The sequence below is a fragment of the Schistocerca cancellata genome, chromosome 3 (genome assembly GCF_023864275.1).
Source record: "Schistocerca cancellata isolate TAMUIC-IGC-003103 chromosome 3, iqSchCanc2.1, whole genome shotgun sequence".
Classification (NCBI taxonomy): domain Eukaryota; kingdom Metazoa; phylum Arthropoda; class Insecta; order Orthoptera; family Acrididae; genus Schistocerca; species Schistocerca cancellata.
The window spans coordinates 796,942,300-796,965,192 of record NC_064628.1 but is presented as its reverse complement, the minus strand read 5'-3'; the positions used below and the strand labels follow the sequence as shown (position 1 = coordinate 796,965,192).

Genomic DNA, 22,893 nt, shown 5'->3' with positions numbered 1-22,893 from the left:
ACACTCATTTAAATAAAGAAGTTTCAAGTGATACATTAATCCAAATGAGCTGTCAACTTGTATTTAGTTAGTTTTTGCACGTTTATACAGTAGTTGTAAAGGATAAATTGGGTATGCAGGGTCATCATTAATAAAACCGACAAACTGCAGGGACGGATCGTGACTGGGAATGGAGGAAAAGAAAAGTCTTATGAACATGAGTCCGGCAATGTACGGCGCAGTTGCAAAGACAGATCGTCGCGGAACACAGTACGTCGTTGCATTGCATCCACGTCACAACAGATTTTCAGAGTCACCTCCATGAGATGCAATGATCAGATAAACGCCCAAAAAGGGCTTGAAATGTTGTGTGTGGTACAGCCGTCCTGCCTCCCAACTATTTCCATATGATTAGCCGTACACAAACATCATCTCGGCTTGTTAACGATATGAATACCGGACCATTCCCTTGCTTGCAGTATGCTGCGTCAATCACAGCGTGAAACACCCAAGGAACACACGGCATGTGGTCAGAGGAACTTCCATTCGTGAGCGCCATCTACCGTGGCAACGGTGCATTTCGGGACTCACGTTGATAGGACCTTTTTTCCTCCAATAAAGAATCCGGTCCTGCATTTTGTTGGTTTTATTAATATTCACCCTGTATGATGCAACTGCTTAAATCTTTATTTATCAACTTCTTTGATGATTCCATTTCTTATAATTTCATATATCTGTGTTATAAAAACCAATAAAAGTATGGTAAATGTTCAAAAGGTTGACAAGAGTCCTTAAATGTCTTGAAAGACACTAACATAGGCAAGTCGCTGCCGCGGATCACAGAGTTTGTGGGAAACCGAAATCGGTGATAAATTAGTAGCTGAAAATACAATAATGCGCGAACTTTTTGTTAATAAATAACGTGCCCTAAAATCATTAATGATGAACCAACGTCACAATAGTCCTACACAGAACAACATATTCCAACAGAGCTCCAGATCAATGTTCAGTACCAGAAAGTGAGGTAACAGTTGTTTTCCGGAATCTGCCTGAGTATCATTTCTGTAATGAAATACGAAAAGCTGATCTCACTCACCGTTTCTGCTGGCTTTTGTAACGACTGATTTGTCCGTAGTATCAGCACTTGGGCTTTACCTACCACTGACAGGTTCGATGTTGTTGTAGGTGCTTGTGGTTGACTTGGGTTTTTGGTTTGCTTCCTCGATTTTCATCGGACATGTTCCATTGTCTTGTAAGCGCAGCGCATTGAACAACCGAACGTTTTCTAACGTGGGCGCGGATGAATAAAAGAGCGCCTACGCAGTTCACCTGCTACTTCCACTTCTTCAGGCAGAGGACAGCTATTGGGTGAAGGGTTGACGTTAGGCATTTCCTTCCTCTTAATATTGGGGGGAAATTTGTTATTCTTTATTTTTGTGTGTGATACAGGGCAGTGTGTGGGACGTTTTTAGGGACTTAATTTATTTGGGTTTCTTGTTTCCTCAGTGCATTGTCTTCTTAAGGTTGCGTGCTTTAACGGTCAAGCAGCGCAGCGGGTCGTTGGGGACGTTCTCGAGGGCGATGTGGTGCTCCCATGTTCCGCATGAGGGGGTTGGTGGCCACGGGTGACTTCTTGTAGATGCGTCGTGCTATCTTCTGGTGTCGTTGTAGAACTTCTACATCTACATCTACATTTATACTCCGCAAGCCAGCCAACGGTGTGTGGCGGAGGGCACTTTACGTGCCACTGTCATTACCTCCCTTTCCTGTTCCAGTAGCCGGCCGAAGTGGCCGTGCGGTTAAGGGCGCTGCAGTCTGGAACCGCAAGACCGCTACGGTCGCAGGTTCGAATCCTGCCTCGGGCATGGATGTTTGTGATGTCCTTAGGTTAGTTAGGTTTAACTAGTTCTAAGTTCTAGGGGACTAATGACCTCGGAAGTTGAGTCCCATAGTGCTCAGAGCCATTTGAACTATTTTGAACCTGTTCCAGTCGCGTATGGTTCGCGGGAAGAACGACTGTCTGAAAGCCTCCGTGCGCGCTCTAATCTCTCTAATTTTACATTCGTGATCTCCTCGGGAGGTATAAGTAGGGGGAAGCAATATATTCGATACCTCATCCAGAAACGCACCCTCTCGAAACCTAGCGAGCAAGCTACACTTCCAGTTCTTCAGCCGCGGCATGGAGGTATTCATGCGCGAACTCGCAGTGGACATGGTATACCCGACGTAGAAGTTTATTGTGGAACGACTGCACGCACTGAATATGTGTCTTCGCGGCTACTCTCCATACTTCGCACGTATAATCGAAGAGTGGGATAGGTACATACGACAGAAAGTAGGCCGTTTCCAATGGACTGTTCTGACCGCTCGCTGAGGTTCGAGCACTATGTTGTGAAGTACTCACTCCCACAATCTGCGTCTTGGTAATGCTGCAGGAGGTCCAGCCATCCATTTCCGCACCGCCAGTGTAGACTGTGGCCCAACGCGTGGATGTTTCCTTTGGTAGCCCATGTGCAGTGGTCGCAAAAACGCCGCACCATCGCTGTAAGTCAGGGCAGGTCACAGCGTGCCGAACTTCACCTGGGCCAACTGAGCGAGCCGTGTGCGTTCTATGGCTCTACCTATCTCGGCTTTGCCAACACCTTCTGATACACACGCCTCACGGCGGAACTATGACGTCATCAGCGCTAGGCTAACACCTGCCGCGGCAAGGCACCCTGTGCGCTACAGCCGATGAACGTGTATTTCTTTCGTGAAACCAAAATAAATTCACCGATCGTTAGATTATCCTTTGCAGAGAAATTGTGCTGCCCTTGTATGATATCTCGCGCAATGTGGCACACTGATTACAACACAGTGTGATCTCCTTCTGTTGTGTTTAAAATCGTATGCAAAATCTGACTTACTTGTTAAGGAAAACGTCGCTACAGAAACTTAGATCCATTAGTCAGTAAGTGATACTAACGGAGATACTTCGTAACAGTTAACAGACAGGATGACGAAATTATTGTAGTGATCGTAAGTTTATTACTGGGACAAAAATGCGGCATGATTGGTTCATCAATGATCGCATAGATATTGGAGATATTGTCACAATGAAAAGTTTAATTACAAACGCTCATTTAACCAATGCAAAAGCGTGAAATAAGACTCATTTGTGGTGTAAATTCAAGAACATAATGTATAAACCTACTGAAAGAACTGGGTATTCTAACCACTGCTTCTCAGTATATTTCCTTAATGCAATTTGTTGCAAACAATATGTCTCTACTTCCAACCAATAGATATTTAAAATTCAGCTCCTCAGTGCAATACTTGGTCAGTTCTAGAAGGGCATGAGTGGTATGTGATATGGCCAAATGTGTATCACTGGACAATCCAAATGTACTATCAGAAATATGTTTCCATTTATCCAGCCATGACAGAAATCTTTCTAAATATCTGATATTTTCATTATTTGTGCTCGACAGTGGTTTCAGCTTTGCATCCTTGAAACGGATATCTTTACCAGGTGAGCTAACATTAACAATGTTCCACCTTGTACAAATTAATTTAATGAATTTAGCAGTGCTCTCAAAACTTTCAATATGATGATGTTCCCTCAAGGCTAGCAAACCTTGGACAGTCATCTCACTGAAAATATTAAGTACAAGTTTCACATTTTGTCACTCCAGGTTACTTGGAAAAAGAGACTTTAAATTAAGCTTATTGACAAATTTTACTATCTGTCTACACTCTATGTCATGAATTTTTTTAACTGAAGAGAATCTGGCCATACACATCTGTGTATTTTCTGAATCTGTTTCAAACTGGGCGTACATAATTGTCTGATCAGGATCTTTTTTATTAATCCAGTTGTTTCTGACACATTTTAAAATGTGAACAGAATTAAAACATAAAAAAGAGGATCAGTGCCATCACAGGGGTGTTTGTACACAATTGACAGTTGAGGAGGGGAAGCAAAGAATGACATTGCCCTTCTGTTAACTGAATTGTTGTCACTAACAACACAGACTACCTTAAAACCTATTGCATGCAGTCCGGAAATTGTTTTCTTTATTACAGTGAAAAGTCCTTCACCATTTATATTTTTTACTGGAAGAATGTAGACTACATCTTTATATGAAGACAACAAACTCTGTATCATAAAAACCTGAGCACTAGTTGCCACATTTTTAGAATTGAATGCAGCACCCAAAATGTTACCTCCTACGAAGTCTAAATAAGGTTTCAAGTGTATTTCATCTAACATTAGTGAAACAACATGATCTGATTCACAAACAAACTGGAATTTCTGTTTTATATACATCAGAAAATTACCACCTAGCTGCTGAGCTGCTGGGTTTGTTTGAAAATGTGAACAGATTTTATGCAGGGTATTAGGATGAGGTAGCACAAGATACTGCGTACTTCTTATAAACTTATAAGCATGTGGTGATGTTGAAAATAGAATACTACAAAATATAATACAGTCTGTTGAGTATCTGTAATGGCTCTTGTGGACCCCCATTAGATTCAATTGCTCACATAAAAAATTTACTTTGTTACTTTCACTCTCATCAAAATGTTTTGCCATATCTTTCAAATAATCAGTAAGGAATAGCAAGTGGTCTTTTCCAGTGCTACCATTGTTTTTCCTAGTAAAGTTCTCCAAGTTATCAACAGTGTTAATTAAGCCATTTAAATGGTTTATAGTTAAAGGGAACCTTGTTGTACCAAGTTTTGAGATTACACTTTTACCTTCATATAAAATACTCAGGTCAGTAGCCACCACAACAGAACACAAAAGTGTAGGAATATCTTTGACGTCGATTAGAACAAAAGTTATGGAACTTTCTGAGTTTATCAGATGCCAGTCATTAGGCAGCTTGATACCCACTAAACACTTAACAAAACCATTAAAGTCCAGAAAATGTCTTTCCTGTTCATACTGAGCATGAGTTGCTACACTCGCTGCAATAGCTATTTATAAGTCTCTATTTTCTAGACGCTCTCGTCTCTCATCTCCACTTTCCCTCCAACAAGAAGCTGACGAAAGATAGGCAGAATGGATGGTATGGCTCCTCTTTTAAGGCGAGGTTTTGGAAGTGGCACAGAATATTTCTTCCCTGTGGAGCTGTCAAAATATTCACTATGTTTCAGAATGAGGTCTTCAGTGAAGTGGAGCTCGCAGACCTTGAAATAATGAGAAAATCTTTTATCAGCTACATGTAATAATCCCGAGGGGAACCGTCAGTGATCGCAGACCGAGCGCCACCACACGGCAGGTCTTGAGAGACGTACTAGCACTCGCCCCAGTTGTACGGACGACTTTGCTAGCGACTACACTGACGAAGCCTTTCTCTCATTTGCCAAGAGATAGCTAAGTCCATGGCTACGACCTAGCAAGGCGCCATTAACCATTTCTAGAGAGAGTCTCACTTGTATCATCAAGAATGCTGTATACAAATGATGGATTAAAGTTAAGTATTCCAGGAGCTACGTACTTTTCTTTATAGCATTCATTACGTATCCTGTTTCAGACTTAAAGCAAGCCTGCGTGAGTTGACGCGTGCACTTCGGCCTCCTCTCTAAATTAGTGCGTTGTGTTGGCTAATCGGCCGACACAACAGAACTAATGCCAACACATGGGATTAGTGTCAGTTATCTTTAGATCAAATCGATTATTGTTCACTCGGTATTTCAGGTTAAAAGGCTAAAGCTATTCTTGCATAAGTAAATCACAGTTTTCCAGTGACTCAGTAATGTATGTAATGTAGTTGATCTTCTAGAGAAGGGCATCAAATCAATCGAATTCACGTTGTTAATGAACATCTAAAGAGCGTGCTACTTAAATATGTGATTAGTAGCTCCCGCTCTCTAAATTAAAGAACACACACAATTAGACAATCTAACTGGATTGTAAAGAACCTGAGCTTACCTTCGAATTCTGTGTAACCTGGAAATTTTCACGATGTATTGCAGATATCCATTTCTGCTGCAGTTCAGTGCTTTTAGGAAAAGAAAACACCGCTACTCGTGGCCCATTTTCGTAATTTCCTCTGCAACGTGGAACACAATACTTATACACCATTTCGAACGATTAAATCAAATCTCCGAGTTAAACGGAGACGTTGTTTCGACGAATCAACCACTATACTTTGAAAGTAAACAGAACACAATTTTGTTTCCCTGGTAGGTTAGCCAACATAAACACAGAATTTCGAATTGGTTATAAAGGTAAATCCACACAAATTAAGCACAGCATCTCACGGTGCAGATTTCTTATCGCATATTGCTTTGTAAACGGCGCTACTTTTTCTTGCAGTGCTTCATATACTCATTTTCAATTAAACGAACAATTTATTCTACCTGTTCCTTTTGTTACATGGTTGGTATGGCTATTAGATCCAGTTTTGGCCACCAGCAGCGCTAGTTGTAACAAAATCTGTCTTTCCACCACTGGCCTAGTGGAAGTGACGTCACATGGCCTACTCGTCTTGGCTGGGAGGCCTGTATGTTAGAAGGTGTTGGCTTTGCTCGGTCCTTTCCGGAAGTATTCGGCACAGAGCGACGTTTCACTTCGTATTACGGTGTAACTATTTTTGGTCAGCACAACTCGCTTGAGTTCGGAATAATCGTGGGATCAGCGCTGTTTAGCCGTAGCTATTTGTTCGGAGTATGAAGGACGTTCACATGTCCAGTGGATGTTTGCACAGAAAAGAGGCAGTCTAGCGATCTATCGTCACAAACGTTTAAAAGGTAGCAGGAATGACAGAAGAGAGGGATGAGACACCTCAGGAATATATTATGCAGTCGCATAAGCGTTGTGTAATACAAATTTGCTATGAATCTATATTACGATACCATGCAGATAGAATATAATGAATTAGTTGATACTGAAAGAGCAAAATATTACGACAGTCGACAGACTGGATTCATTTTTCAGAAGATCAAGAATTTGCAGGCATGCAGAACATGGAGAAACTGGTGTATGAGTAGTAAAATTTCTGAAGTCGCACACATAATTCCACTGTCAGTTGTAACAGCTCTGGATGGAGTGGAGCGAAGAGTATGGAGGCTTTATGTATTACGGCAAAGTACTTTAGTTAAGTCAGGCACCATGCCTGGAACGAATTTTCGATTTCAAATTAGCTGATGTTGAATTTGTGGAGGAAAATTAGAATATCGAGAATGGATTGAAGACTTTGTATTTTAAGTGAGACTGACTGTACACTGCCCACAGTAAGACAATGCAGGGTGAGAAACAAATTCTTTCTGATTTGATGGGGACGCATTGCAAAAGTCGTATTCTAGGAGGGACTCAATTTGACAAACACAGTACAATTCCCTAGCTCAGTGCCATTAAAGACAGCGCGATATTTGAAGAATTCATTGTGGCCATAAAAGAATTACCAGGAGAGTTTCCTAACCATTTTGAAGTCACTGTCAATCTGTTTTCGAGCATTTTTCGAGATCATTTACCATTTCAACTGAAAGAGCGCCTGTAACTGTGCAGATGTAATTGATTGAACTTCAAGCGGTTTCTCGTTTTAATAACACAGCCCTTTACGTTAAAACTACTTTCTTTAGGTAGAGCTTTCATGGCTACATAATGAAATTGAAGAAGTGCTACAATATTTCGATCGACATTTTTGAGTCATCAGTCTTCTATCTGGTTTGATGCGACCCACCACGAATTCCTTTCCTGTGTCAACCTCTGTAGCTGGATATATTCCAATCTCCGTCCTCCTCTACAAGTTTTTGCCCTCTACAGCTCCCTCTAGTAATATGCAAGTCATTCTCTGATGTCTTAACAGATGTTCTATCACCCTGGCCCTTCTTCTTGTAAGTGTTTTCCACATATTCCTTTCCTCCCCGATTCTGCGCAGAACCTCATCATTCCTTATCTTATCAGTTTACCTAATTTAAAATATTTATGAAACTAAACAAGTCATGATTACGTGGCGACTTGAGTGCGAAAATCTGTGTTGTCGGCATCTCTCTGTGTGCAGACAGTTTGTACAGATAAAAGTTATACAGGGTGTATCAAATCACCCGATTTAGAAAAATTATAATTTGATGTTATTTGATATATGTGCCTGAACAGCCTACTGTTGGGAAGAACAAACTCTCGAGTTTTACATGGTTCCTGCTAGGTAGAAGGTGTGTGCGCTCTCTTCAGTTCTAGTAAAAATGGTGTCGGGACAACAGAAAGCGTTTTGCGTTTTGCGCAGTGCGCGTCAGTAATAACTGTTCAATGTGACTTTCGTACTAGGTAGGGTGTGGATACTCCTACAGCACACAGCATTAGACGATGGCGTGAACAATGCCAAGAAACAGGTTGTTTGTGTAAAGACATATCGCCGGGCCGTCCCCGAGTGTCTGACACAGACGTCCAACATATCCGCCATAGTTTCACAAGGAGTACGCAGAAACCCGTTCGCTGTGAAGCTCGACAGCTCAACATGCACCCGATGCCGTGTGCCGTGTGTTGCGTCGACATTTAGACATGAAACCATAAAAAATTCAGCTGCTGCAAGCTCTTCGTGAAGATGACAAACAACAAAGTGTGGAGTTCTGTAATTTTGTTCTTGGAAGATGGAGGATTTCAGTTTTCTTCCACACTTAGTGTTTAGTGACGACGCAACATTTCATTTAAATGGAAAGTCGAACCGCCATAATGTGAGAATATGGGTACCGCACAACCACACGAAGTTGTACAACATGAGAGGGACTCTCAAAAATTTAATGTGTTTTTTGCAGTTTCACTCTCACAGGAAGCACATATCTCGATATGCTTGAGAACTTCCTTTTCCCACACTGATTTGAACTGCTTCATTTACCAACAGGATGGGGCGGGAATTTTTAAATCGAAGGATTTCTGAACGATGGATCGGTTGCACTGGTCCAAATGATTCAGCCTTACATTAGTGGCCTCCAAGATAACCGGACACGACTATGCGATTATTTCTTGTGGAATTTTATAAAAGACTCCGTTACCAACAACAATGAATGAACACAGACATCAAATAACAGCAACTGTGGAAGCTGTAACTCAAGACATGTTCGCTGCAGTTGAATACCGCATTGACATATGCCGTGCATCTCAAGGGGTGCGTATTAAACACCTATCAAAAGGTATGAAAAAGATTTTTGAGTTTCCCGTTCATCAAAAAACAAAACTCATTGTTAATGTTTCTTAGTTTCAGAAATTAAGACGTGCCAAATTGGATGATTCTTTTTGATACACCCTTTATTCTACCTTCAGTGCGTCAAGAAATGTTAAATAATTCTGTATATTTCTTTTGTTTGTGATATCAAGAAACATTTAAACGCGGGACGTTAGCAACTTCCCCCTCTCCCCCCTCTCGCGCTCAGGTAGTACGGCATGGCCGTAGTGGAAATGCGTCCACGAGGCTGAGTGCAATGGCACTCGTGCCAGCGAACGGTCCATGAGCTGAAATCATGGTCGCCTGTGCTCTAAATCATTCTTTCAATGGCTGCATGTCCCCTAGGCCCTTGCAGTATGTGCGGTACACATTCTGATAGATGTGCCATGTCGTGTGTTTATTTCCAGGGAATTAATGTCTATCCCCACGTGACCTGTTCGCCGCGACCATTGGGCCTGCGACTGCCAAAAGCGAAACTAACTTCATACAAAAAACATCGCCGCCATCTTACGACAAAGTGACATACACCCAGAGAGTCATTTTGATTCTTTGTCACAATTGTAGTAGGTACTTAGATGTAACATATGATGTTATAGCTGACTACTTTCTCTGGCATTGTCGAGAAATCAGGGTTCTAGATTTTACGAATGTGTTGAGTATCATAGGAGACCATCTGCCATTAACGAGAGGCGTTAACGTAACCATTTAAGATGGCACTTTACAAGTCTGCACCTACTACATCAGAATTTTGTTTTTTCTTTTTTTTTCTAATCTTCCACCAAACACCTGCATAGCTACAACGATTCATGTATCTAGGGAAAGAAACAACAATCGTTGAGATACATTCGTGCTGAGGTAAAAACGAGGTACAATAAGATAACTTTATGAAATAAACCTTTATTTATCAATAAATTCATGTACGAATCACAGTTTTGGAAATGTCCTTTGGGACCAAACTGCTGAGGTCATCAGTCCCTTGACTTACACACTACTTAATCTAACTTACGCTAAGGACAACACACACACACCCATGCCCTAAGGAAGACTCAAACGCCGGCCGGAGTGGCCGAGCGGTTCTGGGCGCTACAGTCTGGAACCGCGCGACCGCTACTGTCTCAGGTTCGAATCCTGCCTCGGGCATGGATGTGTGTGATGTCCTTAGGTTAGTTAGGTTTAAGTAGTTCTAAGTTCTAGGGGACTTATGACCTCAGCTGTTGAGTCCCATAGTGCTCAGAGCCATTTTTTTTGAAGACTCAAACCTCCGACGGCGTATCACAGTAAAGACATCGCGGGACGTAACTGCTTGAAATAACATACATTTATTTGTGGTATACACAGGAGTCTATCAGTAAATGAATGCTCATTTCATCACGATCCCTTATTATATTTTGAGTATACCTCGTCACGAATGTACCACAAGGATCATTGTTCCTTTACCAAGAAACACCATTCGTTGTTGTAGGGATAGAAGTACTTGGTGGAAGATTAGTGAACAAAGAAAAAACATGATACGAGTGCATTATGTAAGCATGATTCGAGTGCAATTGTGTGTGGAGTTTTAGTCTGCCAATTATAGTACGCGATCATGTTGTGTTTTGGAATGGCTTCTGAGCAATTGTGCTGCTGATTTTTTGGTACTAAGTTTCGTCTTTTTTCGTTATAAGATTTTGGTGTTTTTAATGTGGTTTTCGGTTTTATTTGTAATCTAATAGTAGGGTCAGACTTTAGTTCCTCAACATTATTTTTTATACTAGCTCCGATTTATTCATATATTCCTATGTATCCATGAGTACTACCGATTTACTTTTGTCTTCTCTTCTAGCTATTACCCCTTTTCATGTGGTTTGACTTAATTGTTAGTCCTTCTTTGTTATCTTCCTGTTTTATTTACAAAGGTTTCTTGTGTCTGAGGATGCTATTTAATTATTTTACTATCAATTCCCTGATTAGTCCCCTATTACATCAACATTTTGGTTTCTCCATTCTTGTACTATTAGATGTTTTTTTATTACAATATCCCTTTTTATTTGTTCATGACAACTTTATACCTAAGATATCTCTTTCTGTAACAATTATGTTGTACATCAGGTAGTTGAGTGGATGTGATGGTGTGTGTGTGTGTGTGTGTGTGTATGTGTGTGTGTGTGTGTGTGAGAGAGTGCATGTGTGAATTCTGCTGCAGTTTTTTTCTCATGAGCGCATTTAAGTTTTCTTTTCTATTATCTTCTGTTCTGTTGATTTTTTCTTAGCTATCTGTTCTGGTTCATCTATCACGTGCCGTAAGGATTGTTCAGGAAAGTCGCTATCTGGACTTGCAAATCGTATCGCTTGCTTGCTGGTTCAAGCTTTTGTCCATGCTGTTGCCTAATTTCATTTAACCAATCTCCTAGTTTAGTGCTACGTGCTACTTGAGAGTCACTATTTTACATAAATAAATTTGAAATCAACCGATGATAATTACACTTTTTGTTGAATTTCAAATAAGTGCAGGTACATGAGGGTCTTCTTGTAGGCATTGTAAGTTTGCAATGGAAATGCTTGAATGTCAGTAATAATATTGTTAATATCGGCAGCCATTCTTCCTCAATTGCCGCTTCATTACGTTCATCAACTCCTCTTCTTCGTCCCCTCCCACCGCCACAGCGCAACATCTATCTCAACTAGGCCTAAAATCAAAATAAAAAATAATAAAAACTTACGTTAGCCAGCCAATGACGTCAATTATATTTTCCTAGTAGAGAACATTATGCGTTATCATCTCCCCACCTAACCTGGTGTTTGGAGAAGTGACCAAATTCCTGAAAACTTTCTAAAAACCTTAGGTGATGATATTTCGTCCTCTGCACCGCTCCTTGAACATTATTGACAACAACAGATGCTGCCCCCAAGTTGCAGAAAACACTATCGTCAAACTTTAATTCGTTTTACTTGAAATACTGCAAAACTACATAGTTGAAAGGTATGTACTGAGATTCGATCAGGATAGAGCCAGTGATAAAGGTCGATAGTTCCCAACTGCAAGGTTGGACGAGTAGTACATCTTCGAGTAGTAAGGTCTTTGACAGCTAACAGAGCTAGGTGCACGCGGTAAAAGTTTGAGTTAGTGATGGGCTAAACTGCGATTTTCCGATATCAGTGATTTCTGTGAATGCTACTTTTCAGTATCTGTTATTCTTAACTGTGATTTGTCGCAGTTAAGAGTCGCAGTTAAGGAACATAGTTCGTGTATCCCTCCGCCACTGCTATTTCTGCGATTTCTGCTACTTCCGCGATTTCTGCTACTTCTGCAATTTCTGTGACTTCTGCGATTTCTGCTACTTCTGCGATTTCTGTGACTTCTGCTACTTCTGCGATTTCTGTGATTCCTGCGACTTACCACCGTATGAAAAAGTTACATCTGTCAACACAGAAAATTGCATCTCAACAAACCTGTCATTGGCAAGTATGTTTTACGATTTTTCTTCCGTTGGCTTTAATTTTGTATTAAAGAAACAACTGTGAAAATATTAATAGTGTAATTAATATGTAAGTAGCGTACAGTACCGTAATAGTTCGAATTTAGAAAATTAATTCTAACATATTGTTATGTTCACAGGTACCTGAACTACATTTCAGTCACTCAGTAAAGTGATAACTCAAAATATCATTGTCAACAGATCTGAAGAAATTGCCACAGCGTCTTTAGACCGTTTTCGTCAGACGAGAGGTTAGTTTCTAAGCGTTTCGATGGACTTAATTACTTCAATGAGATCGTTCTTGCAAATGTGATATTCATTATAGTAAATATTAGCAATCTACTCTGTCAATTATATTGCTAGTAATTAATGACAGCAAAAATTGTTTAATAATCCTTGTGTTTTTGCAGACACAGTTCTGACTCTGATTACTGGTTGCTGTACGTATCTATCCACATCAAGGCTGTTTTTGAGAGAGACTCTTGAAGATTCAAGACAGCTCTTAGACGATTTGCAGTTTAAAAGTGAAATAAGTGTGTGAATGATTAAACTGTGTTTTATTGAAGTTGTTGTGCGATTTTAAAGGAATAATAAATGTCAAATACAGTGAGTGAATTATAAAAATCTCATTTTCCACATGTTTAAGCCGTCCTATACCCATAATTTTCCGCCACTTACTTATTGGTAAACACTTGTTGGAGAGTGACATGCCGCCCCCCCCCCCCCCCCGCCCCCTTTCTCCACAATCTTGGTGTGACACTGACCTGTAACTTATCCCGAAGTCTACAATATGCATTTTGAGGCTGTTGATATGAAAGTGGGAAGTACAGATCTTCCAGTTAAATCGGGAATAGCTTAAGTGCATTACTTGAAAGTAACATAGGAAAAGCTTACTTATGTAGGTGGTAGTAGTGTCGGCAAAAAGTTCTTGTGTGTGAAGTTGCCATGTAGAACACCAGGTGTAAAACTTTTCTCCTGAGTCTTGAACTGTATCCGAACAAAAGTGAGGCATTCATATGACTGTTTTCATTTCTCTACACTTATACAGATGTCTGAGTTGTGCTGTGTTAACATTGCAAAGTCCTGTAGGCATGTGGAGTATTAACCAAAACTGTCATATTGGAAGCAGAATCAAACACATTTGTTACGTTACTTGATATTTTCAGGAGAAAAAGGCAATGTTGCTTCTTATTAATATAATACATTCAGAGTCACAGCAGTATTTGACCAATCATAACTGATGCTGAATGTGCATGTCGTCATATAATATGAAGGGCTTATTTCAATAGTGGTACAAGTCCATTAGCTCCACTTTTCTGTCTATAATGCTTCTGAAATTAGTGATCCAAACAAACATAAATAAAGGTTCATCTCTAGCAAGAAGCCATATGCTTGAATATTTCTGGTATCTCAAATGCAGATTTGTCAGCGCTCATTTAACTTTACGACTCTGTATCTCAAAATGAACAAAAATGGACTTGTACCACTATTGAAATAAGCCCTTCATATGCAATTATGCACACACAGCACATCGAACTCGTGATGCACAAGGCTCTCATAACGAAGTACGTACGTCGGTCAACAGATGACACTAGGAAAAGTACGTTAACTGCGCTTTTTAGTTCTTACTTGCGACTCTTAGTTGCGATTTGTCACAGAAATCGCAGTTTGACTCGGTAGCGAATAGCGTAGTATGAACTTTGCTCAACAGATGGCAGTGCTAACTGCGCTTTTTAGTTGCTACTTGCGACTCTTAGTTGCGACTTGTCACGGAAATCGCAGTTAGACTTGATACCGCATCGCAGAGATGGACGTAGTACGAACTTTGGCCAACAGATGCCACTGTTAACCGCGCTTTTTAGTTGCTACTTGCGACTCTTAGTTGCGACTTGTCACTGAAATCGCAGAAAGCAGTGCTAAATTCGACCAATAGATGGCTCACGTCTTTGAATATGAAATACTACTTGCGACTGCTAACTGTGACTGAAATCGCAGTTAGATTCTGTAAAGTTGCTACTGTGATATCTGTGACTTCTCAGTCACTGTGATTTCTAACAGATACGCGATTTCCTGCCCACCACTAGTTTGAGTAGTGGTGAGGAGATGCACAGAGACAGCAGACGTGTTTCGAGTCGGAGCTAGATGCCTGCAGGAGGCAGCCGGGTCGTGACAGCATCAAAGTAAGAATTGGCGCTACGCACATAAGCTATATATTGAGCGAAACGCGGCACATACCTGGGGAAACTAGAAAGAATAATTAATAAAATAGGTTTTCTTTTGTTAAATAATGTCTAAAAGCTAGATAGAAATCCCATTGTTGATGCAATAAGCGTTTTGTGAAACTTTTTCATAAATCCATGCTATAGAAGTGTTTTTTAGTTTATCACATGTGCCTTAAAAGTTTGAACAATAAATATTGTTTAGATAAAATTAGAGTTCCATCTCACACCTTATGTCGTTCTCCCCATCCTGTGCTTGCATTGAACCAAAAGGTACATTAAAGTAAAGTTCCCATGGGTAAAGCTAATAATTTCATTTATCAGAGTAAAATAATCTATATGACGTTGCACAGTTGGCAAATTATTCAGATCAGGACAGAATTTTTATAAAATAACAAACAGGGCCAAAATGAGTAAAGTTATCTAGAATGACAATTTTATGCCATTACACTACGGCTGAGTTGAATATATGTTTTATTATCGGCTAAACGGGAAGGAGTGCACGAGCTAAGGCCACAGATGCAGGTTGGTGACTTTCATTTATTTTTACCACTAAACTTTCATGCAGTCAGATGTGTATTTTGAGTATTAATTTTCCAACAATATTTTCATCCAGTCAGATAAAGTTCAGTTCAGTTAAATACGCAGTCAGAAGCAAGTTTTATTAAAGACTAAAGCAGTCACATGCAGTTCAGTCTAGTTTAAATAGAGAATTTTTATTAACAACACTTTTATAGTAAGTAAACAAACCGTTCCAAATATTACTCACAAATACCAAGACTGTCTTTCAAATATAGCAAAACAAAACAAAGCTAACGATTTCACTGTGGTAATGGCAGTAACTTCAAATCTTTTTTTGCGAAATATTAAAACACGAAATAAAGCCACCTAGCGGATTATGCTCGCGTCTGTTTGCGACACCCACTAGTTCAACAAACATATGGTGAGGTACATATTTCTCACAATAGCTATATCTAAAACGCAAACTCTAGCAAAATCAAGTAATAATACGGTTTATAATTTATAAAAAAACAGCTACCAGCCACATGTATGGTTTAAAAAGGTTTATTATCTTCAGACCATGACCGGTTTCGGATTTTTCTTTACAAATCCATCTTCAGATGGCAGTTACAAGCATTCTAAGTTGGACCTAGTTTTGTTTTTGTTATTCGTTTGCTTCAGAGCTATGTAGTTCTGCCTGACGAAATATTCGTGCGTTTATGTTTTCGAGCGTAAGCTTAATACACTTTTCAACATGCACTATGTGAGTGCTATTCCAGTCAATGGATGTCACTTTCAACCTCATCATCTTAATTACATATTCGCGTGTGCTGCGTGTGTAATTAAGATGATGTTGAAAGTGACATCCATTGACTGTAATAGCACTCACATAGTGCATATTGAAAAGTGTATTAAGCTTGCGCTCGAAAACATAAACGCACGAATATTTTGTCAGGCAGAACTGCATAGCTCTGCAGCAAACGAATAACAAAAACAAAACTAGGTCCAACTTAGAATGCTTGTAACGGCCATCTGAAGATGGATTTGTAAAGAAAAATCCGAAACCGGTCATGGTCTGAAGATAATAAACCTTTTTAAACCATACATGTGGCTGGTAGCTGTTTTTTATAAATTATAAACCTTAGTACAACAGCCACGTTTCTCAACATGTCGACTTTCGACAAAATAGAAGTAATAATACGTTTTTAAACTGCTCATAGTACGATGTTGCACTATTTTAGATCCCTGGGAAACAGTAAACAAATTAACTTTAGCAATGGCACAAATATGTCTGGTACCCTACATACATTTTGCACTTGCAAACAGGACTTGACGAGAATGATGTTGTAGCTCCCTTTCCTTGCCGTAAGAAGCTTTCTAAAGGGCGATCTTCAAGAAAGAGGCTTGGCTTAGGAATGAGTTGAGAAGTATAATTGAAGAGTACATTACAGAAGTTGTTAGAGAGATAATTATGTGTATTCAGTTAGAAGTTCTTTGATAGGCCTGTTTCTAAAAAAGGAGGGAGGGAGGAAGAGGGAGGGAGGAAGATGAAGGGAGGAAGAGAAAGATGAGGCTTAGAAAATGGGTGGAAATGGGATGACGGAATGTGGATCGTGGCTATGGAAGGGGACATCGCTGGGGAGGGAGGGAGATGATGATGTTATGTGATTTCCCCTGCACCTGCATCTAGATAACCCTACGTTCAAAGTGAAAATTTGTTCCAGAATGTCCACTTCATTCTTACTACTAATATTACATATTTCCTTCAGTAATTTCAATACATGCAACTCTGCTTTAAGAAACACTGTATGTGATATTGGACTTAAACATCTGTTATAAGTTTTCTTCCTTTCCGTCATTTTTTGTTGCCATTCTATTTAAAATCATCCAGCTAACGAATAAACTAACTCGCTAAAGATCAAAGTAAGATTTTTTTATATACATCACTGTACCAAATGAGCTCAGGATCTCCGTAACTATTTTCAATTTCGCAAAAGGAAAGCGTAACAAAACACACGCCGTATTTGGAGTTTAAGATATACTCAAGGAAGTTACAGATATAGAAAAGCGCTCGTTTTACCATAAATTGAATTGAGCAAGTATAAAGAAACTATGTCGTAGAAGGACAAACAGTTTTTACTGCCTTTCTCGTAAATACTTTGGAATGGCCATGGTAGTGTACTGAGCCACATGGATTCTAAGCTCAACTGAACGATGAATTCTCTGACATGTACTGTACAGTGTCTTGATATGTATTTGAATTGCTGGTGAAGAATTTCTAGGATAGTAGTAATGGGCGATGTTATTCAAAAGGAATATTTCTCGTAGCAGGCTGCCGGTTAATAGTTTTCATTGACCTGTTCCTACGGTTCAACGTGATTTTTGTCTTGTGAGATAACGAGATAAACCAGACTAAGATGGAGTCCACGTGCTCGACTCTCCATCATCGATCCCACTAAACAACAAATTTGAATAGCATATAATTGTACCACTTTCGTTCCTGTGACTTTCCAATTAGAGCTGAGGGTACAATGCGACGGGGAACCTGTTTTTCTCCAATTATTTCCACTCATATTAGTATTACAATGAATGATTTATTCTGATGGCCAATAGTACAAGCAACTGGCAGTGCATACCGGATATTTAAGCACGACTAGTCGCTGTCGTTTCCTCCATTATGAAGAAAAGGGACACAGTGCTCCTGTTTGGAACTCAACATAATATTACGCAAGATCCATACTCCGTATAAGCATCAATGTACGAGGGTTATTTGTTTTTCAAGCTCCGACCGGTCGCAAAATGGAAAACAGAGTGAAAATCAATTTTCTTTTTTTGTTTGTAACACTGAGCTATGCTTTCCAACTACTTCTCTATATAGTCACAACTCCGACTTGCCCATTTATCAAAGCTCCGTATCAATTCGTCATAGTAGGCAGCGGCCAATTCTTACTGACAATTCACTACTACAGTCTGCAGCTCGTTGACTGTGCCGGATTATTGTTTTCATAAACAACGGTTCATGTGAGCAGAGATGAAACTCAGAGGGAGTCAATTCCGGGCTGTACGGTGGGGGTACACTTTCCATTGAAAACGCTCCAGCAGTCTACATTGGCCCTGCAGTGTGCGGCCAAGAATTGTCATGAAGAAAGAAATGCATGAAAATTACGCTGTGTGGGCTGCATGAATTCGCGCGAAATGTATCACCAGGCACTCGTAGTTGGTGTGAGATATTACTTTGTAGTCATTTTTTACGTGTACTCTGTGCGTTCAGAACTGACAAGAGCGATGCCATGCGATCGTTGGGCATATTTGTGACACTCTTCAACAATTTTGTGGAAAGCTTCGTCCGATTTTCATTGTGGTTTCCATATCACGATCGATCGAAGCTTACTCTCCGAATAGCCCTCGTACAAACAATCATGTCCAGCGACAAACATACCTCTAGAAGCGTCTAGGTGGGCTAAAGACATCTTGATGTGATTTTCTGGCATTTTCCCATATTCACCGAAACGTATGGTATCTTCCTCTGCCGAAGAAAAGGAGTGACACAAACAGTTACAATACGAAAACCCACTAAACAATGTTCAGACGCCTCACAGCCATAAGGCACAAACTACGTTTTTCTCTGAATATAAGGACGTGAATGCCGTAAGGAAACGTAATTACATCTAAAAATAATAATAAAAATCAGTTTGGCGATTTCAGGTGCTTAAATCACAATACGGCCGAGGCAAACGCTGAATACAAATCGCAAAGATTTATGTTGTTCACGGTGTGTTTCACGTAACAGTCCTTCACTCTGTTCCACTTATAGTGTTTCTTGAATTACTGTTTCAGTAACCTGAGCGTTCCGTAAAAAATATACAATCGTCTCCTTTTCCAAGATGTAGCTTCTTTGTTTGCCAACATAAATTTGTTGTTGCTGTGGTCTTCAGTCCCGAGACGGGTTTGATGCAGCTCTCCATGCTACTCTATCCTGTGCAAGCTTCTTCATCTCCCAGTACTTACTGCAGCCTACATCCTTCTGAATCTGCTTAAGCACCTGTGAATATAAACATTCCTAAACTGTCTTAACCTAATGAGCGAGGTTTCTATGGCTCTGAAGTAGCATTCGAAAGCAGCATGCTCTGTTCCCCATCTGTCTACCAAAGTTTCCTTCCCCAACTTTGTCAGGCTCGACCTTGAGCTGCGTCTATGATAACCTCGTCATCGATGGAAAGTACACAATAGCCCTCCTTCCTTTGACTTCTTTCCATGCTAAAACATCTGTATCACAGTACTGAAGTGCCGCTTTAGGTTAGAACGATGCAAGGTGCATCACAGGTAGGTGTGGAGTGGAAGGCTGAACTACGAAACCATGCAGTGGCAGCAGCATTCATAGTTACATACACTGACTTCATTTAAATCGGACTACAATTAACACAACCTTTCCAGTTTATTAGAAAGGAGCTGTAAACAGCAAAAAGTCTTTTTCCGCCTCCAAGACGATGACATCTCGTCTGCAGGTATAGAGGCTCAAAATAATTAATAGCAGGGTACTCAGGCAGTCAGCCCTTTTAAAAGGCCAAAGTTTATCTCCACAGTAAGTAGCTAGTAATTTATCCCACAGCAACAAATAACAAACCTTATTAACAACATTAGATTTAAAATAATTAAAAAATTTACTCTCAGAACAATAATAATGCACTTGAGCAGTGGAGTTCAACCAATTGATAATTTTACCCCATACAATAACGATGACGAAAGCTTAGGCAAATCAACTATTAAATAAAAAAAAAAAAAAACACCGAGCGGGGTGGCGCAGTGGTTAGCACACTGGACTCGCATTCGGGAGGACGACGGTTCAATCCCGTCTCCGGCCATCCTGATTTAGGTTTTCCGTGGTTTCCCTAAATCCTTTCAGGCAAATGCCGGGATGGTTCCTTTGAAAGGGCACGGCCGATTTCCTTCCCCGTCCTTCCCTAACCCGAGCTTCCGCTCCGTCTCTAATGACCTCGTTGTCGACGGGACGTTAAACACTAAGCTCCTCCCCCCCCCCCAACAAAAAAAACAACAAAATTATCCCAGAACGATAATAATAACAAAGCTGCACTTAAGCAGCAGGACTGAAACAATTAATAATCTTACCCCGCACAATAATGGTAAAATATTAAGCAAACGAGATCTTAAATAAAAACTGAAACAGTAGACCAGCTGATTGTGGTATATTAGAACACGTGAATGTAAATACAGTCTACAGTTTGGCCAAAAGGAACACCAAGGCCCTCGCCTGGAGACGGGATACAGTGCCACTAAAGAAGATACTGACCGGAAATTCCAATCGAACCACATCAGCGGAACACACCAGCCGCTTCCCAAGAAACACTCGGACAGGGCGCACTGGACATCCACGGTACGGCCAAGGCGACTCGACCGAGCTAGCGACCCCACTCTGGCAGCCAACCCACGCTGTTCACTTCCGTTCCTCACACATTGCGACCTGGAGCCACTGCTCTCAGCTGCGTAAAAAGGCCAGCAGACGGCGCTGCGGCCCAAGCCACGTGCGCAACGGAAAGATAGCATAAAGTACCCACATCGAGATGTCGCAAGCGATGCACACTGCTGATCCTCCGCCACAGAAAACCGAAAGATCACTCCCTCCCACTTTTTTCTCCCTGCAAGAAGGAAACTTGTCCCCCCCCCCCCTTTCTTGACATGAGATACATGGCATCTAGAGGTTTCTCGCAACTGCGCCGTCATCAGCGCCCGTACGAAGTCCTAATTTTTACACAGTCCCATCTAGCCACTGTCACGTATGATGATTAAACGATGAGGACAACACAAATACCCGCTCCCCAACCAGAGAAAATCTCCAACCCGACCGGGAATCGAACCCGGGACCCCGTGATCCAGAGGCAGCAACGCTAGCCACTAGACCAAGAGCTAGAGTTTTCTGAGTCCATATATTCTGAACCAACAGAATGACTGGATGTGGGCACGTTCCCAATTTTTCTTTATGACCTGCGACGTTACCTGATCAGGAAGAAATTAATAGACTACAAATTATCCAGTTAAGGGGCTATCTCAACATCAAATAATAGTCTTACTGGCCTCACGGTGAGCGGAATTGAAAGCTAAGTTTAAAGAAGGGAGTGAAGTGCCCCATTTTCTCTGAGAAAATGATACACAATGAGAGCGGACTTGAGGTTGCGAGTAACCTTTTTTGCAAATAGTAATAGGGTATGGTGGTAGAATGATGAACAGCATCCTCAAACAGAACCTGATAACTTGCCGCGACACGAACGCCTGGGCATTACCACTACCCAGTTCCCTCGGAAGACCCAAGATGACCGCAAGGGGTGGCCGCACGGTTAGAGGCGCCATGTCACGGACTGCGCGGCGAGTTCAAGTCCTCCCTCGGTCAGGCGTGTCTGTGTTCTTCTTAGCATAAGTTGACGTAGTATTTTTTTATTTTTTACCCAGAATGGCATATATGTCAGTGTCCGCCCCAATAGCTGAGTGGTCAACGTGACGGATTGCCGTCCATAAGACCTGCACCATGGCGGCCGGACCTGCACCATAAGAGGCCTCCCGGCCAATGACGGCAAACGCTCATTACCATTTCCATATATGTCAGTTAGGCATCATATAGTTAAACCAGCCGTGACCCTGCTACTTGGAACAAGCCACATGACACGCAAGAAGTCATCCACAATAACCAAGATGTAACGGTTTCCATACGGCATCCTAGCTGGCAGACCAATGTAAGTGATGAATTTGTCCATTAGACCATTCTCCGTTGTGGATTGAAACAACCCTTTTCAAGAGTTAGGATTAGGGTTGGCTGTGTTACAGCCGTGGCATTCATCCCCTGACTTCCGAACGATCTTGTACAAGGTGGGCTAGGTGAGGTTCTCTCTAACCTGAGAAATAATTTTAGCGTCTCCCAAATGACCGCCTACTACAGAATTGTGAAAGTAATGCAAAACATCCTAAATTAGCTCACTTGGAGCTCGAGCGCTGAAGTGTTTATCGCTGCTAGCTTCGTAGTACAGGATGAATATGAAAAAAAGTAAATTAGTTACAAACTACGTCGTGACACACTTTATTCAAGATGTAAACGTCACTACAGATATTCGGATTCGTGAACGATATGCCTGCCTTCATCGACAATGATATGGCGCAGACGAATAGTGTCGGACCATCAATGCTGTCGATGATCTCCTGAGCTGTTTTCAGCTCAGTAGTGGTTTTGGGGTTATTGCTGTACACCTTGTCTTTGATACAGCCCCACAAAAAGGAGTCGTACGTGTTCAGATTTGGCCAATCGATGCCCATACCAGTGGCCTCTGGGTATCCTAAATCCAGAATGCAGTGCCCAATGTGCTCCTCCAGAACATCAAACACTCTCCTGCTTCGATGGGGTCGAGCTCCGTCTTGTCGAAACAGGAGTCACTTTGGAAAATGGGGATGAAATTATCTTCCAAAACCTTCATGTGCCGTTCGGTAGTCACCGTGCCATCAAGAAATATCGCACCGATTATTCAGTGAGTGGACATTGCACACACAAACAGTCACCTGTCGAGGGTGAAACTTCTCGATCGCGAA

At 41.0% G+C, this 22,893-nt stretch overlaps 1 long non-coding RNA gene across 1 annotated transcript; it reads left to right on the top strand.

Moving 5' to 3' along the window:
• Window positions 1–12,441: 12,441 nt before the first annotated feature.
• LOC126177066 (uncharacterized) lies at window positions 12,442–13,147 on the top strand. The gene is made up of 3 exons (XR_007535741.1): window positions 12,442–12,573; window positions 12,727–12,837; window positions 12,997–13,147. It is a non-coding gene; the product is annotated as an uncharacterized LOC126177066 (long non-coding RNA).
• The last annotated feature ends 9,746 nt before the right edge of the window (window positions 13,148–22,893 follow it).